The sequence below is a fragment of the Boleophthalmus pectinirostris genome, unplaced genomic scaffold (genome assembly GCF_026225935.1).
Source record: "Boleophthalmus pectinirostris isolate CB_2022bp ecotype Guang Dong unplaced genomic scaffold, ASM2622593v1 HiC_scaffold_6, whole genome shotgun sequence".
In the NCBI taxonomy this organism is placed as follows: Eukaryota; Metazoa; Chordata; class Actinopteri; order Gobiiformes; family Gobiidae; genus Boleophthalmus; species Boleophthalmus pectinirostris.
Genome location: NW_026571447.1, coordinates 18,752,090 through 18,769,326, shown reverse-complemented (window position 1 = coordinate 18,769,326; position 17,237 = coordinate 18,752,090). Strand labels below are relative to the sequence as shown.

Here is a 17,237-nt window from a genome sequence, read left to right as displayed (position 1 = left end):
TAATTCCTTGCTTTTTACATGTGAAAAACTAAAACATAGTTGAATCATATCATTTGGAATTTAACCCATATATAACCCATATAAATTGGAAACTTTTTCTTGTAAAACTGGATTATTAGTTTAGTGTCAAGTGAAGGTGATATGCTACACTCACAGGGTAATAGGCCCATCTGTGCTAACAAAGTCCTCTGTATTAATTGCTGATGACACACAGATCATTGTAACAATATGGGGGTGTTCTGTTGGGGACACTGGGCTCTTCTTGCTCCTTGCTCAGCTCTGAGCCTGAAGCTTCTCTCTGATTTGTCACTACTCACTTTCACCTCAAGGCTGACATCATCTCCACTGTAATTATCACAGTGTATCCAACACATGCTCTCAGCACAGTAATGGGGGATTTTAATCAAGTTAATTTCCAAAAAGTCCTCGGGCACTTTTTATTAGTGAGTCACCGGTATTACCATTATAAAACACTCTTGGGATGGGGTCATTGATCTTATGAGGTAAAGACACAAGTGACAGTTGTCTCTAAGAATTAAATTTAGATTAATTGCACTGCCCTAACTCAATTATTCACAAACCATGCTGACCACTGATGTTGGTAACTTGTCATGAGATGCAGCTTTTGAGTGATAGGCAGAATAAAAAAGATACATGCAAAAAAAAACTAAATAAACAAACAAACAAAAAACTTATTAAAACTAAGAATAATTTTATATAAAGATAGGGCATACTTTATTGCTTGGTTCCAAAATTTAGGACCTTTTGAAAGTGTGTATCTCACATTCAACATGAGATCATTCAAGATGAGAGCACTCTTAAAAAGGCCTGAAAAGTTTTAATTAGACATGTGCTTGGCTAATAGGCACTTTGTACAGTATGTTTTTGGACCATTTTTGGTAAATATCTGAAGCTGAATGTTAAAAAACCCCATGATACGCACTGTGAGCCTGAATGTTGAGTACAAATTACTTCAAGTGAAGGTAGTCGTATGAATAGCTTTGAGAGCACACCTGTGTATCCTGGTGTCTGGAAAATGTGTGCAAAAAGCTTGAAATAAAATGTCATACTTTGACTTCACTAACTGGGCTTTCAGCTTCTTCCACTGGCAGAAAATTACCTCCAAAACTGAAATGAAGTTGTGCACAAGACAGAAGATTCCAAATCATCTTTCTTTCAAAATCTCAAAGCAATTAGCGGCCTTGTCTATGGTGCCCTGACTTGGTAATGGAGAGTATAAACTGTGACATTGGCACAGTTTTGAAATAATTGTTACTGATAAATGACCGTTTTCACATTTCTTGCCACGCGTTCAGAATAGTAGACATTTAGGTTCATATTATTCAAAGATATAGATCACTTCCAAAAATCTCAATTACTTGAACAAATACAGTGGTGCTCAATTAGCCTCAATTCCCAAAAGTGCTATTTATTCTAAATAATGATCAGTCAGACTGCACAATATAAGAAAAACTCATTTCAGTTTTATTATTGTGATGGATGTACTTTTTAAAGGTCTTATATTGCACAAAATTGATTCTTGTTAGCTTTAAGCCATGTTGTAATGCAGTTACCTCCTCATAGACAAATCTGGAGATATCTCCAAAGCTCACAATGCTCTGTTTCACCTTGTGATGTCATGTAGTGGTAGTTTTCAACTGCTACCTTTTCCTTTTAGTTTAGTAGAGAATGAGATTGTAAATTCCAGGGCTAAAATCATTCATATTATTCTAGTGAAGGTGTATGCAGTTTAAAACCATGCACTTCCATATTATCACATGTCATCCCAAAGTGGAAAAGTGGAATGTTTTTCAATTTGAGATAACTGTGGGAGAACAAAAGAAACTTTTTTTTTTCTTTTTTTATTGGAGGAACCAACATTAAAACAATCAGAAAATAGTATAATATATGCCTTTTAAACATTTTACCATGTTTTGGAGGTAACAAAAATTATGTATTTAGTTATGTGTGAAAGTCTCTGAGTATAGAGCTGTATTTGACAGAGACTGAATCACAATATGACAATCTTGATCATCATATCGACCAGTCATATCCTAACCCCAAGCGTACACAACTAAACCATGGCTTATGAACGTCTTAGCTTAAACAAAAGTTGAATTAAACAAAATATAAAACAAGATTAAAGCACAGCTATGGAAGACCTTAACTCTGTTGTGTAAGATAAATATTTTTGAATTTGTGTTTTTGTTTTGCTGCCTTATTGAGTTCTTTTCTGACTCTTCCAGCGCTGAGTGCTACAGTTGTATCTTGTTGCCAGTGGCTAGTCACAGGGGTGGCTTGAACTGCATGATGTGACTTTATAAATAGACCAAAGAAAATGGCTTCAGGCGTGCATTGATCAATCTAGGCTGCAGTGTTGTGGTCTGTGTGGAACAACCAGTGTGACACAGCTCAGAGGCAGCCATCAGGTCATCTGCTTTAGCAAGAAGGAAGTGCAAGAAATCTACTCATAATCTTTCTTTATTTTATATTATACAGTATACAGTGTAATGCAATTTTGTTTGCCTTTCACCTTTATTTAAATGTTGTCTCTTGTAGAAATTAAGTGCTGCTTCCATGTCTTTTCTTTACATTAGAGAGGTAAGATAAGATTAGTACGTACATGATTCTGACATTGGTTGGTTGGATACCAATAAATAAATATCTTGGTTTTGGTGGAAATATATCAAGAATTGAAATAAAACCAATCTCTCTCTCTTTTTTTTCAATTTTGAAATTATACAAAAGAAAAAATAGACAAAACAAAACAAAACAAAAATCCCACAACCCATCCATCTCTCCACAATTATGTTTTGTTTGTTTTTTTTGTTGTTGTTTTTAAACTAAAAATCAAAGCATTTGTTTTGTTCACCATGCTGTCTAGCCTCATGACTGTGATAGTTAGTCATGCACATAGATTTAGGGATGATTTTCCAGTTGTGTCTAGCTATACGGAAATTCAGTGACGAGTGACTCAGTAGAACAAGCTGTCTTTTTGCTTGCTTCATTTTATTTATTCAGTCATATTACAATGAATTTGCACATCTTTTTCCAACAAGGTAAAAGTCAATAGGTCTAGTGCTTGTTACGCAGATCAGTGGTGGTACTTGTGATTAAAAGTGCATTCTTCCACCTGTCCTTTCTTCAGTTATGCGTACTTGCTATTTACCCTAACTAACTTATCTGACATTCAAACTGTTGCAGCCTCTCTTATTAGCTCTTAAAGGGCCCATATTATGCTATTTTTTTATCTGTGTTATAATGTTTCCTCATCACAAACACACCTGTAGTTGTGTTTTGTTTCACTCACAAATATTTAACACACAAACTCTGCATATTTAGGGCAAGCTCTTCTCTCAAACAGAAAACAGTCCACCTTGTGATGTCATGTAGTAATGGGTATGGAAATAACAATATTATTATATTGATGTCAAAGCAGACATGTTCTTGTTCAGTTTAGGTTGCCATGCAGTCTTGCCTTGAAATATTCCTACATAAATTGAGGTAAAAAATAAAAATAGCTTGAAGATAGCTTGAAGAGTAAATAAAAAAGCATGGATTTGGTTAGTCATGAGAATTTACCTGTTCTGTTCTATCAAGCTGTAACTTTATTAACCATTAGGAGTTGTCTCGGTGAGAACATTGTGTCCTTTTTGTATTTATTCAAATCCCCTGTGTTGGGAACAGGACCCCTTTACTTTGGGTCAGTAAGGAGATCTGATAATGCAGAGTTTGTGTTTCTCCTCGCTGAGCTCATCACTTCAGTGCTATTGATTGTTGCTGTAACCAAAGAGGCTTGTAGGGAGTCACCATCAGAACGCAATGCCAGGGCCCCACAAGCTGACTTAACGGGCCCATATTACTCACATTTCTCATTTATGTCATCACAAACATACCTGGAGTTGTGTTTTATTTAATTCACACATGTTTAATAACACACAAAGCCTGCTTATTTAGGCGCTTTGTAAGTGCTTCTCTCAAACAGAAAACACCACTCCACTGTCTTTTTTAACTCCATACACCTTCACTGGCATCATTTGGATGATTTCAGCCCTGGAATTGCCAATCTCTACTGGACTAAAGGTAAAAGGTAGCTGTTAATATGAAAACTACATGACATCACAAGGTGGAACAGAGCTTTCTGAACTTTTGAGATGTAGAGACAGACTAATGATAAAGGGTTACTCAAACATGTGTGACTGAAACAAAACGCAACTCCAGGTATGAGGAGGTAACAGCATTATAGCATGGCTTAAAGCTCACAAGAGTCAAATTTGCATAATATAGGACCTTTAAATACAGGGCTTAATGAGGACTGACCAGGACTATACCAGGGCTAGGACTTAAACTGCGTAATATGTCAAAAAAAAAAAGAATCACTGTCTCATATTTAACGATCAAAAATTTTAATACAACTTTATTGGGTCTTAAAACATGAATTACCTGATCTTAAACATTACAGACTTTTAACTATTGCCATTTAACACACCAGAAATAGACATATTAAGTCTTTCCCCAAAGTCTGAACTCTAAACCACGTGCTTTTATTGCCAGAAGATTGGCTGAGGACTCGATTAAAACCCATACCCATACTCATAGCATATGATTGACGATTAGAAATGACAGAATCTCAATCTTGATTAACGTTTGATCAACTGCACAGCCCTGAAACAGGACTGAAGGAGTAAATCAGGAATATACAGGCTAAACCAGGACACACAAGCAGAGCTCCTGTTGTCTGCTGCTGTTTATCATGAGGCACACATTGGCTGTAAGTAAAGTATATTCAAATCAGGCTGCATACCCGTCTCTGCCTAGTAACAATCTCACTAGAGGTTATATTTTGACCTTCATTGGTTAGTGTATTTATAAATGTATGTAAATGGTAAATGGTCACATTTCTATAGCACTCTTTTCCACCTTCAAGGCACTCAAAAGCAATTTACATGAACGGACCTCTCACCCATTCACACACACACATTCATACACCAGTGTACATACACCAGAGACACTGGGGGGCAAGATGAGTTAAGTGTCTTGCCTAAAGACACAACAACAGTATTCATCTGTGGGAGTAAGCACAGTAGATCAGTGGATCTGATCGCTCTACTAAAGTGGTTTAGATTGAGAGTGGGATCAGATCAGTCAGTGGAAAGACATTTCTGAGCCAAACCAACTCAGCTTCTGCCATTATAAAATGCGGGATCTCCAGATATGATTCTGTACTACATTCTATCTATATTATTCTTTCTGGTAATGTGAATTTGTTCATTGCAATAGAAGTAACAATAACATAGATCGTAATAAACGTAGTCTCTGGTTTGCATCAATTGGCTGTTGTGTTATATATCGTATATATCGTATATATCGTAGTAATAGATTGGTCTTTAATTGTCCAATCCAGGTGATGGCATTATTGCATTACATCTGTGTCAGTGGAGGTGATAAATGCTATAGGAGATTCCACTGGCCTGACATTATTTATATATTTATGTATCCATTGATCAGAGTTAGACTTCCGACCACACCATCCATCAAGCCCCTTTTACCCCCCACTTGCAGTTGTACCCACAGAACTGAAATATATTGTTCTCTACCCAATGACCATAATGCTATAGAAATTGTCCAGTGATTAGTGAACAGGGATTTTTCTATGTGTGACAATTTGTAGGAGGTAGATAGAAAAGTATAAATAAAGCTAACATGAAATTACTTGCTAAATGATTGGTTTCTTAGCTCTCTAAGCAAAAACAGGGCTAAATCTGGGCTAAGTTAGGCTAGGATAGAGGACAGAGCTTAAAGTTTTAAGTTTTTGGTTGGGGGTCTGTCACCTTCTTGTTTCTATGGACATGTTATTCCTTTGTTTGGAATGTTCCACAGTATGACATTAAACAGCTCTACCCTTCATTTATTAAATTCCGAGTGGTTTTATAGCTCAAAAATACCCAGGAAAACAGGCATTCTAACTGATCTGTAACTTGATCCTGTTTGGTCTCCATGAAGAAAGGTTTAATACCATACTCTGAAACATTCCAGACAAAGCAATAATAGCGATAACAAAAATTATCTCCATGGAGACAGATCTTCTACCAGAAAAGTTACACAATGCACCTTTAAATGAGGACTGGATTAGGTATGTGGAAACCACTGTGAAACATGACAAATGGTAGTTAAAGGTTGAATTAATTTGACTAATTATTTACTTATTTGGTTAATAAGGGATGGGAAGATCCCCAATTTTCATAAAACGAGATGAGACAGGATGTTAGAACGAACGAACAGATGAGACAAAATGAGATTTTCACATAATCTATAATTTAAAAAAAATTGTGATGCATTTGCAGCTTTGGTCTCTCATTTTTGTATTTAACTTTTTTTTTTTTTGTAATTGTAGACCTATTTTTGAAACCACAGCTTTGTAAGAGATCTTACATACAAGTCTTTAAGTTTAGTTTTTTTTTCCAATCTAAATGCAGACTAAATGGAAAAAAATATCACAAGATTATTTTTCTTATGCTTTTCTCCATTTTGTGATAATTTTTTCCCATGAGGTCTTGTGGAACAAGATTTTGTTGTTTTCATTACTTTAGAACAGTTACAATATACAGTTTTTGCCATGTTTACACTTTTTTTTTTATTATTGTGCTAGTCATATATTTGTGATACATTTTGCAGCTCTTGTATTTGTAGTCCTTTTTGGCACTTGCTTTGAATAATATTTTCTAAGTGTCAGTGACAAATCCGCTTGGGCAGATAGTACAGTTAATGATATGCCCCCATTGTTTCTCAGTATTGACATACAGGCTTGTAGTTATGCGCGGAGGCAGTAACAGTCTTTACAGATCTGTCCCGTTCCACTTAACAGTATAATGATGGATGGCCACCGTTGGGATGCAAATTGCACTCGTGTCAATAGTCATGTGCACTGTTTTAAATTAACCTCTTGCTCTCTACATACAATTTGGTGCTTTAAATAGCATGCATCGATTCAAACAAATGTACAAGTTTGGCTATTGATCAGTAAGTTTTTATAGGAATAAGAAACAGCTAAACAAACTTGCTGCTTCTAATGCTCAGAGTTGATATGCTGAATATACTGCAGCCTTCACAAATGTTACCAAGTATAAGAAATTGAGGATGAGAGAGGATACAGTATTCATTACTATTTGAAGAACTACTTGAGGAAATTATTTTTAGTATCTGAAAAAGTTTGGAGTAATTGTCACATCACTTGCATGTCGTTGATTTTGATTTGTGGGATCTTTGCACTTTGCTTTAAACTATTTTAGTGTCTGCTGAAGCACTGGCATGTCTATGTCAGGAAATGGTGTATTAATCAAACTATATTTGATATGCGTTTTTCATTCTTCTAGCACAAAACAACAAGTAATACCACTTCCATAGCAAAGCCTGTCATAAGCTAACCATGCTGGCATCTTAAGTGTAAAGGTTAATTAAAAGGATTCCAAGCTTTCTTTGTCTTTTTTCATCACAAAAACTTTGTGCAATATGTCAATATGTCAGTATGTTGATATTTTTTCAAACTGCTGCTTATAAGAAAAGCATCACTGATCATGTACATCCAGTGTTGGGGAGTAACTGATTACATGTACAAATTATGAGTAACTGTTAGGTATGGGCATGATTAGTCGATTAATCGATAATTGATCATTAAGAATTTCATCGATTACGTAAATTTTAATCGACAAACCGAATGTAGGTCGCTGTACGTAGCGTGACCAAACAGGGTCCGTACATGTGTCTCTCTGCACTCAGAAGGAGCGAGCAGACACAGTCAGTCCACCTGCAACGTACCGAAGTGCACATGCGTATTTAACGATGACTTGTATAAGAAATTCCACACTTTCCGTTGCGTTCGGGACAAGTGTGAGTCCATGTGCACAGTGTACAAAGCAGCACATATGTTTCGGTGTCCAGTGGGAAAAAGCTTTACCAGGTGAGAGTCGCGCAATGTCGATGACGAGTCCCCACCTCCCACCGCCCGTACGGTGTCCTTGTTTTGACAAACGCAAATCTGGTCACACTAACCTGTATTCCTTTGAGTCATGTCTTTTAATCCGACAGAAGTTGAACCGCATCAGCGACACAAGAGCTGTATTTTTTATCTTCTCTTAGTTTATGCAAATTAGCGATGCGGTTTAAGTTTCGTTTCTGTGAGAGTTGCGCAAAACTGAATTAAACACATTATAATAAACGGGCTGATGTGGCTCTGGAGTGGTTACGGTTTATTTGTCGTAAAGTTGAATTTATTTATGCAGATTAGGAGTGCAGATAGTAATAATAATGATGATCATTTTAATATAAAAACGTTAATGATTAATCGATAATCGATCGTTAATTCTCTCGACGATCGATTAAGAAAATTTCATTGAATGCCCTTCCCTAGTAACTGTATTCAGTTACAGTTACTGTTTCAATGAGTTGTAATTGGATTACAGTTACTTTGCTGAAATAAGTGGATTACAAGGCGGCATTTTCCTGTTTTCACATTTTGTGCTATCTCCCATTTATTTATTTTTTTTTTTATTTCGGTAATTCCACTCATTGCATTCAAACAGAACGCGGCAATAAGAGCTATGTAAACGTCATGTAGCGTTTGCGTCAGTCACAATGGACGAACAGTAGAACAGAGCCAGCAGTGCACAGGTAAAAACGCATTCGTGTCTTGGAAATTCTTCTCCCGACGTGAGATATAAAAGAAAAAAAACAAATATAAAATCACCTACAAGTTAAATGCCAAACCGGAGCTACTGGCACTGGTGAAAACAACCTGCATAGGCTCATAATATCTGCACTACTGTCCTATAGTGACCTGCCACGTGAGGGGACGCACACACAAACACACACAAACACATACAAACACATACCTTCATCATCAGCCTGAGAACGCGTGGACCACGTCTCCTTCCGTAGCTGTTGCGCGGACACCGACGTCCTCCCGTGTGGACCAAGTTTTCTCGCGTACTCTGCTTAAACCACGCTTCCTCCTGTGCGCCTCTAAACCAGAACTAACACCAAGACTAAAACCAGTACTAACCCAGTCCAGGACTAAACTAGGACTAAACCAGGACTAAACCAGGACTAAACCAGGACTAAACCAGGACTAAACCAGGGCTAAACCAGGACTAAACCAGAACTAAACCAGGACTAAACCAGGACTAAACCAGGACTAAACCAGAACTAAACCAGGTCTAAAATCAGGACTAAACCAGAACTAAACCAGAACTAAACCAGAACTAAAACCAGGACTAAACCAGAACTAAACCAGGTCTAAAATCAGGACTAAAACCAGGTCTAAACCAGGTCTAAAATCAGGACTAAACCAGAACTAAACAATATGACACCTAACAGTAGGTTGGACATAATTTAAGGTGATCTCATATAAAAATAATTTCTCTATCAATAATATTTTTAATACGGTTAAGGAAAGACTGAGCTTTTTATTGTCTTTTAGCAGACAAAACATCTGATGTTAAGATTTCCTGGTCTTTGCTTCTCTACAGCAAACAGTTTCTTATTCATGGAGACTTTGGTTCAACAGACAATTTGAAGAGAAAAAACAAGAATTTTCAGGATGTGGTTGCTACATTCATGTCGTTTTAAAAAGCATGACAATATCAAGTAATCAAAGTAATCAGATTACATTACTAACTTTAAGTAATTTAATGGATTACGTTACAAACTACATTTTGGGGTATGTAATCTGTAATCTGTAGGGGAATACATTTTAAAAGTAACTTTCCCAACACTGTGTACATCACATGAACTGATTTCTTATTCTAAACCATAACTAAACGGCTTTCCATTGGTGGAATCTCCTGGTTCAAGCTCAAGGTACTCCCCCTATACAATCTTCACACCCAGGTATGTCACTATGGAAACAACCATGTGACCCAGAATATAATTGTGTAAGTGAGTGTGAGTGTAAGATTGTTTTAACACTGCACTAACACGAGCTTTGTGCTAAGTCTGTCGATTAAAGCGGGGAAACCGTGTACCAGAGCTGAAGACACATTGACACAACAGGAGTGTGATGAGGCAGCGTGGGGAGGGTGTTAATGAGAGGACAGGGCCGAGCCAGTTCTGCACTATTGTGGCCCTATATACACAAAAGTACACACAAAGTACACACTAAACTGCAGTTCAGCAAAGTTCTCCACAAAAGAGCGGACAGTGCAGCACTGTAGAGGCTCCCTCTGTAATATTGGACTGTATGGAGTAGAGAGAATTAAAAACATGCTCTCAATCAGGACTCAGTCAGGATGAAACAGATACGATTGTCAAAAAAAGTCTATACTCATATACTGATTAATACTAAATCTTGAAATACTCAAGTATCCGTAGCATACTGTGACAACATAAATTGACTAAATCTGACCTTTCCTGAATAGCTTTAGAATTATATTGATCTGGACTAGAACAAGTTTAGGATCCCATGGGCAACAAAAAAAATCACAGTCTCACTGAGAATAATCTTTTTTAGAGGAATCATGGAACCAGAGGGGTGCCTATTGTACATGTTTGTAGTAGGCACAGGGAGAACATGGTAACACACTTGCTGAACCTTCTTGCTGTGAGACACTAACCACTGCATGACCTTGTCAAAACTAGGACCAAATAACATCTAGCTCATTCTAAACCAGTAATAATTTGTGACTAAACTAATGATGAAATGTGTAAATGATCTAAACAGTGATTAAACTATAATTTCTAAGGGACCACTAGATTTAAACTACTAAATTTGAGGTGCATTAAATACAATGTACACAAGACAACTCTATGGAGGCTTCAGGCATAATAAAGAGCTTAGTGGAGCAGAGAGAGTTGGCAAAGGAGATGTGGCCTGTCACTGAGCATTGTGTGCTTACAAAGACGGCTCCTCTATGTACCTACTGTATTTTCATTACAACACAGAGACTCTGTAGAAAAGTGCAGTTCAGCTGGTTTGGTATTTGCATCAGGGATACAGGGCTTTGCTCAGCACACCCCATCCCACTTTGCTGAAGTATAAAAAAAAGTTAATACATCTGTTTTGCCTCTGGAAACAACTGTATCACTGGTCAAATTTGGAGCAGAATTGTAAATCTTTGTGACCCCAGATCTTTATGGTGGGGTATTAGGAAATATAATGTTTTTATTTGAGATGTAGCTGTTTTTATTCTGTGCAAAGTAATTAAACCAACCTTAAGTGCATTCAAGAACTGCAGGGACAAGACATTTAAAGTAATAAAAAGTCATTAAACTGCCGCGTAGCTTTGACTACACAGGATGGTCTCAGAAAGTTTGGCTGTCTAGATACTGCAAACTCACCTTCATGTTTCAAAACTATTTGGCCAATGTGCTTTGTTAGGTCCTATACTAGTACATTAAATAATAATGGCATGTTTTAGTGTTTAAATTTGGCATACAATTGAAGATTAAGATGATAATATAATTCTCCCTGATAACTTAATTTATGTAACATAATAATCAACATCCATCTAAGAATTGTTTCTCTTTAGAACCTTCAGTCAGTTTGTATTAGTGAACTCTTGTTTCGCAATTGGGGCTCTTCCACTCATAAGAGATTGCTCAAATTTGGTTATACAGAATTTCCCATAAATTACAAAAGAAGCCAGTGACTGTAATCCTATGTAGGGTAGTCAGTTAGTTATTACTACATTACTACAATATCCTTTTCAAAAGAAGAAGCAAAGCAGTATTGATCAAATACATTGTGCAAGTACAGATTTGTCACTCTTTCTTGTTCACAGTGAAAATAAAGCAAAATATTTACACAGCTCCTTAAAACTCTTAACTAATCTATAGACCAAAAGGTTTTAGGCATAGTTACCTTTCACACCAAAAGTAAAATCCACATGCAGTACATAATCTCAGTATGCAAGAGAATAAAGGAATACTGATGTTAATTGAGTTGTTTACAATGTACTTTATGAATGAAAGAAGTAAACAAAGTACAGCAGACGGTGCCCTCAGGTAACACATTGCAGGCAGTTGCGTTCGATTTCTCATATATTTCTGGTTTGGTGTCCACCCCCGGAATAGCACAAACAAGTAAAGTTGCTGAGTCTATCTGTCCTCCCTCCTCCTCTGTAACTTTTAGAAAAAACAGGTACCTGCATGTGGCTCCTGTCCAGCACCTGTTCAGTGCAGTGTGGTGCAGAGCTCTCTCCCCTCTTTCTAAAAATAACATCTGGGCAGGACAGTGTGGCCAGTAGCAGGCACTGAAACAAGGGCGCTGGGGGAAATTGGTTGGTTGTGTGTTCTATTAGAGCATGGAGGAACAGAGCTTGTTGACTCTCATTTTCCGTGCCTGCTTCAGTTTGTCATGGTTGTGTACAAAATGCTGGGGATATATATTTAGCCATGATTCATGTGCAGCAGATTGTGTAGGACTCGGCCACTTTTGGAGCCAAAGACACACCATATTTGTTTCAGCTCAAGTCCACGGTACCAATAAATTACATTATACCCCAATTCAATGTACCTACCTCATTATATACAATGTATTACCATGTAACCCAACTAGAGATAGACTGATATTTTTGGATTTATTACATGTCTGTTATCGGTCTTAAATCTCCGGCATAAGCAGATATTTAGTTTTGGTCAATCTTCTCCCTAAAAAATACATACAAAGCTTTATTTTAACATTTTATGAAAAGACAGCTGTGCAAAATGTGATTACACAGGTCTCTTATACGTTTATGGTAAAAAAAATATATTTTTTTGTTATAAAAAAAGTGTTGTGGGTGAGTTTGTAATAAATTTAACTGCATAATTTGTGGAAAATAATCAAATATCTAGCAATAGCCAATATATTAGCCCAAAAATATCAACAGAGCTTATTGGCCATCAGTTGCTCTGTATTCTAAAGATTCATCATGGCCCATGAAAAAGCCCACATCAGTCGAATTCTAAACTCAGCCTCTCTAATACTAAGTCTTACTACCATGTAATTATATAACAAGTACTGTAAGAAAAGAAAGAAATAATAAAAACTGTGACCATAGATACTTCTCAGTTAAATCACATGCAAGTAAATGTTTGGAAATGCGGCATTGCTTTTTTGGTTATTTGAAAAAGATAAAAACATTTGTATAGATTATAAAAATCCGTCATGTATCTATTTCAGTTTTACTTGTATTTACCTGTTCTGGGTCCCATGCAGAGGAAGCTTATCATTGCTATTCAGTTTTAAAAGAAGCAAGTTGAGATGCCTTTGGTAGGTTATTTGCGAGACCAGTTACGCAATGAATAAATCTTTGCAAAGCTTTTCTTTATCTTAAAACTTTGCGGCATTCATATTACAAAGCTGCCACTCTTGTATGGCTTGCCTGCCTTGTTGGACACATCATTAGTTCAAGCGTAGACGGTTCAAGCTGTTGATGTATTGTTGAGGTGTCTTTTTGTATATCCTGCTGTCTAAACCCTGGCGCCCTGACCGTCACACATTTTTCTTTAAGTCAGTCAGAGAGCCATGACTTCTTGTGACTCTGGATGTCTGAGATTGGTCAGAGCTGAGCTTTGTTTGCTTCACGGACAGCAGCTTCTTTCAGTGACAGTTGTTACACTCTGTTATTGTATTTCAAGTTCACAATGAGCCCAAAAGGCTACAGTTGAAATTACAATAGCTGCATTATTTTCTCATTTATTTCTCAGTTATTTTCCTATAGTTTAAAAGCATTTTATGTAACTTTATAAGTCTATGTAGTTCATACTTGCTCAATTATCATATACAACAATTATTATGATTTAGTTTTTTTTTTTTTAAATTATGGTTTTGTTCCAGGGCCATGTGAAAAAAGAGCTGTTTCTTTGAGAGTGTGCCACAGGTGAAGTAATAATACAGATTATCTCTTCATCTTGGCACTTAGTGGGTGGGATATTAGGTGACAAGTGAACATTTTGTCCTCAAATTGTGAGTGCCACACAAATGGGTCAGAAAATATCCATAAGTTCAGCAGTGATTGACTTTTATGGTCATTTTGTATCAGAGGAGGTCCAATGAGGGAACAATGGTGAACAGGTGAAATTGCTAGTGAACGGTGCCAGAATATACACTGCCTATGACTGATTGGTGTATTCAGTAAATTGTTAATTACTATGGCAATGGCCCTAATTTTTGATCATTCTGAAACCCATGGCTATTGAAAGGGCTGCCTTACATTGAAGTCAACAGATGTTCTCAGCCTCCAGCAGCGGGAGATGAAACCATATCCTTTGTGTGAAGATGGCCTGTGCCGCTGTGTGTCTGGACTGTGAATACAATGGCTAGTATCCACTGTGAGGTTTAATTTTAGCCCCATCACTGCCTCCCCATGCTGTAGCTCCCTGCAGCTGCTAATGCATTTCTCTTACTCTGTCTTCTGCCCTCTTTATGTTATTTAGTAGAACAGTCTAATTATAAAGAGTACAATATAATGCATTCTTATTTACTCCAAAAAATTAAAGGATATTTGAGTATTTTATTTAAAAATGAAGCTTAAGGCCAGTGACTTGGCAGAACGCACAATTCTATTATATGACCACAACCTAAATAATGTCCCTGGCACAGTACAGTATATTCTATTTGCAAATCCAATCAACACCTCCACTTTTTATTACTGAGGCCAGTTTACTTGCCCTCTGCTGGGGAAAAATGCAATTAAAAACAAAGGCATAGTGGATTACTTTTCATAACATGGATTCACACTTATGACGTATGGCTGCCCGTAGATAGCTGAAACACATCGGGCACATTCCCCAGCTCCTGTTTGAATTCTCCCACTGAAAGCAATCATCTTTCCAACGTTTTCATTTAGATGCTGAATAATTGATTTGGCACACGAACAGTTTATGCAACAATGCTTTTGCTCAATGTAGCCCTTATCTGGAATTTGTGTTCACTCTACAGGTTATTTGTGAAGTAGCCCCGCTGTGAAATGTTGACAAGTGAAATGAAGTGTTCTGGAGATGTATTTATGCTCAAAAATACCACTAAACATTGTTCAGATACATGATAAATTCAACTGTCTACTTTTACATATGGGCCTTATCTTGGATTATTTGAACGTATTCTTGGGGTCATTGTGAAAGAGTAGTAAAAGTATTCGTAAGTAAAAATGTATTGTGCTGTGTATTTCCACATATCACCACAAGAAGAATAAAAAAGCCCGTATTGTGTCATATCATTGCAACATGGTCATTTGGTATTTTTTTATATTTTATTCATGATGATTTAAAGGTGCACTGTGTAACTTTTTGATGCAGGATCAGAAAACACACTAAACTGAATAAATACTAAATATATAACTCAAATGCCATACTGTGGAACTTTCTTGGCATGGCAGTAAGATCTCGGTGGAGACCAGCAGGTAGTGCGTGCCCATACCAGAAAAATTACATAATGCACCTTTAAGGAAGCAAATGTAAAACATGACTGCAGTGGGAAATGCTACAAAATACTAAATCATTTGTGCACATATTTACATTACAGCCACATAGGGCTCTTAGCAGTTATCCCAGTTATCCAGTTATTGTGCCTGTTGCAAGCCTGGATAAATAGAGAGATTTGCACCAGATCTTGCCTAAAGTAGTAACTGCCTGTACTCTGGGGGCCTGTGCTTTAAATGTTTAAAGAAGAAACCAGAAAATGCAGTAATTTAGCAATTGTGTAATGTAAGAGGAACTATAAATGTGATGTTTAAACCTTATATAATTCATATCAGCCCTAAACCCATACTTCTGAGTGAGTATTATATTTACTGAGCCAATATTTACACCTGAAGCAGTTCCCATAGCGTTCCCCTCCCTCTCACAGTGCGCCAGCAGTCCAGAGCTCCACAAATAGCGTTAGCGGTGTATGACTCACCATTGGAGCCTGATCAGAAAGGCACAAATAACAGGGCTCATTACTCATGTGCAACACCTACCATACAGCAGTGTTTAGCCGAGGTGTTGAGGTTTCCAAGTTAGCACAAAAGAGACCCAAAACAAGCCCCTGTCTGGAAGTGCATCTGTTGTTAAATATAGAGCCCAATAGATAAAAAGGAAGACTGCAAACTCTCTTGAAAATGTATGAGAATTATCTAAAATAGGTCTATCACGTTACCACATTTTGAAGTGTGATATGTTGAAGTAAATTTAGATGATAAATGATAATATTGAAACTAATTTATATAACTTACACAAAAACCTAAGAGCAGATTTAAGCCACAAAACTATTGTAAATCTGCAATATTGTTAAAAAACCGTGAGCTGCAATAAATAAACAGCAGAATGAAACACTTGAGTACTTAGTTTGAATCTGTAATGAGTCATAGAAATTATTAATTCAACCTTTTGCGGCTGAAATCTCATTATATAGAGATAAAAATAACCAAAAATCTCCCGGTAGTGCAAAGAACTGGTACACACAATAAATATTAACCCCCCCCCAAAATATATTTCCAGCTTTCATGTATTGAACGATAACTAGATATAGTAATTATCGTGACAGGTCTCTTCCAAAACTAGGTCTTCCATCTTCTTAGTTAAAGGTCTAATGCCTCACTATGTTATCGCCATCTCCCATGAGCTTTCTGGCGTTTTCTTTCATCTCACCATCTCGGGCTTGTCTTTTATCTCATCACTGTAGTATTCACTCCACTCGCTCATCCCCATGTCCCAGCCCCCCATCTTCTCCTCCCTTTTCTTCCAAGTCATTGACTGCTTTACAAGACCCCTACATGCTTTCCCTTTAGTCATTTAGTTTAGTTTTTTTATTTATTTATTTATTTTTTTTCATTATTTTGTTTACCCAGCCAGAGTTAGCAAAATCAAGGGTGTTCATTCCACACTCACATAGAAAAGGTTGTGTCAGGGAGGGCATCTGTTGTAAAATCTATAGTATGTCATGTCTAAATGCTACACAAACTCTAAGACTCTGCAGTGTTACTGACAGAGCTTATACCACCTCTATTGTTACTCACTTATTGCTAATCAATATGCAAATCCCTCTATATTTAGTGAGCCAAAACTCAAAAGGAAAAGAAGCTCTCAAATGTTTTTCTCACAGTTATCAAAACAAAAATATATCCTTGAATGTTTAATTGTCATCTCTCTGACTACATGTTCCCAAACAGAGTACAACTGACATAAAAACAAAAGTCTTCAAACTAGAACTGCAAATTGAATCGCAATTTTACTGCCAAGTTTTATGAATACAATTAAATATATGATTTCTGTTTCACATT

At 36.8% G+C, this 17,237-nt stretch overlaps 1 protein-coding gene across 6 annotated transcripts in view; it reads left to right on the top strand.

Moving 5' to 3' along the window:
• The window catches only part of oxr1a (oxidation resistance 1a), a 141,085-nt gene that overhangs the window by 98,592 nt on the left and 25,256 nt on the right, over window positions 1–17,237 (top strand). The gene's annotated exons all lie outside the window — the stretch shown is intronic.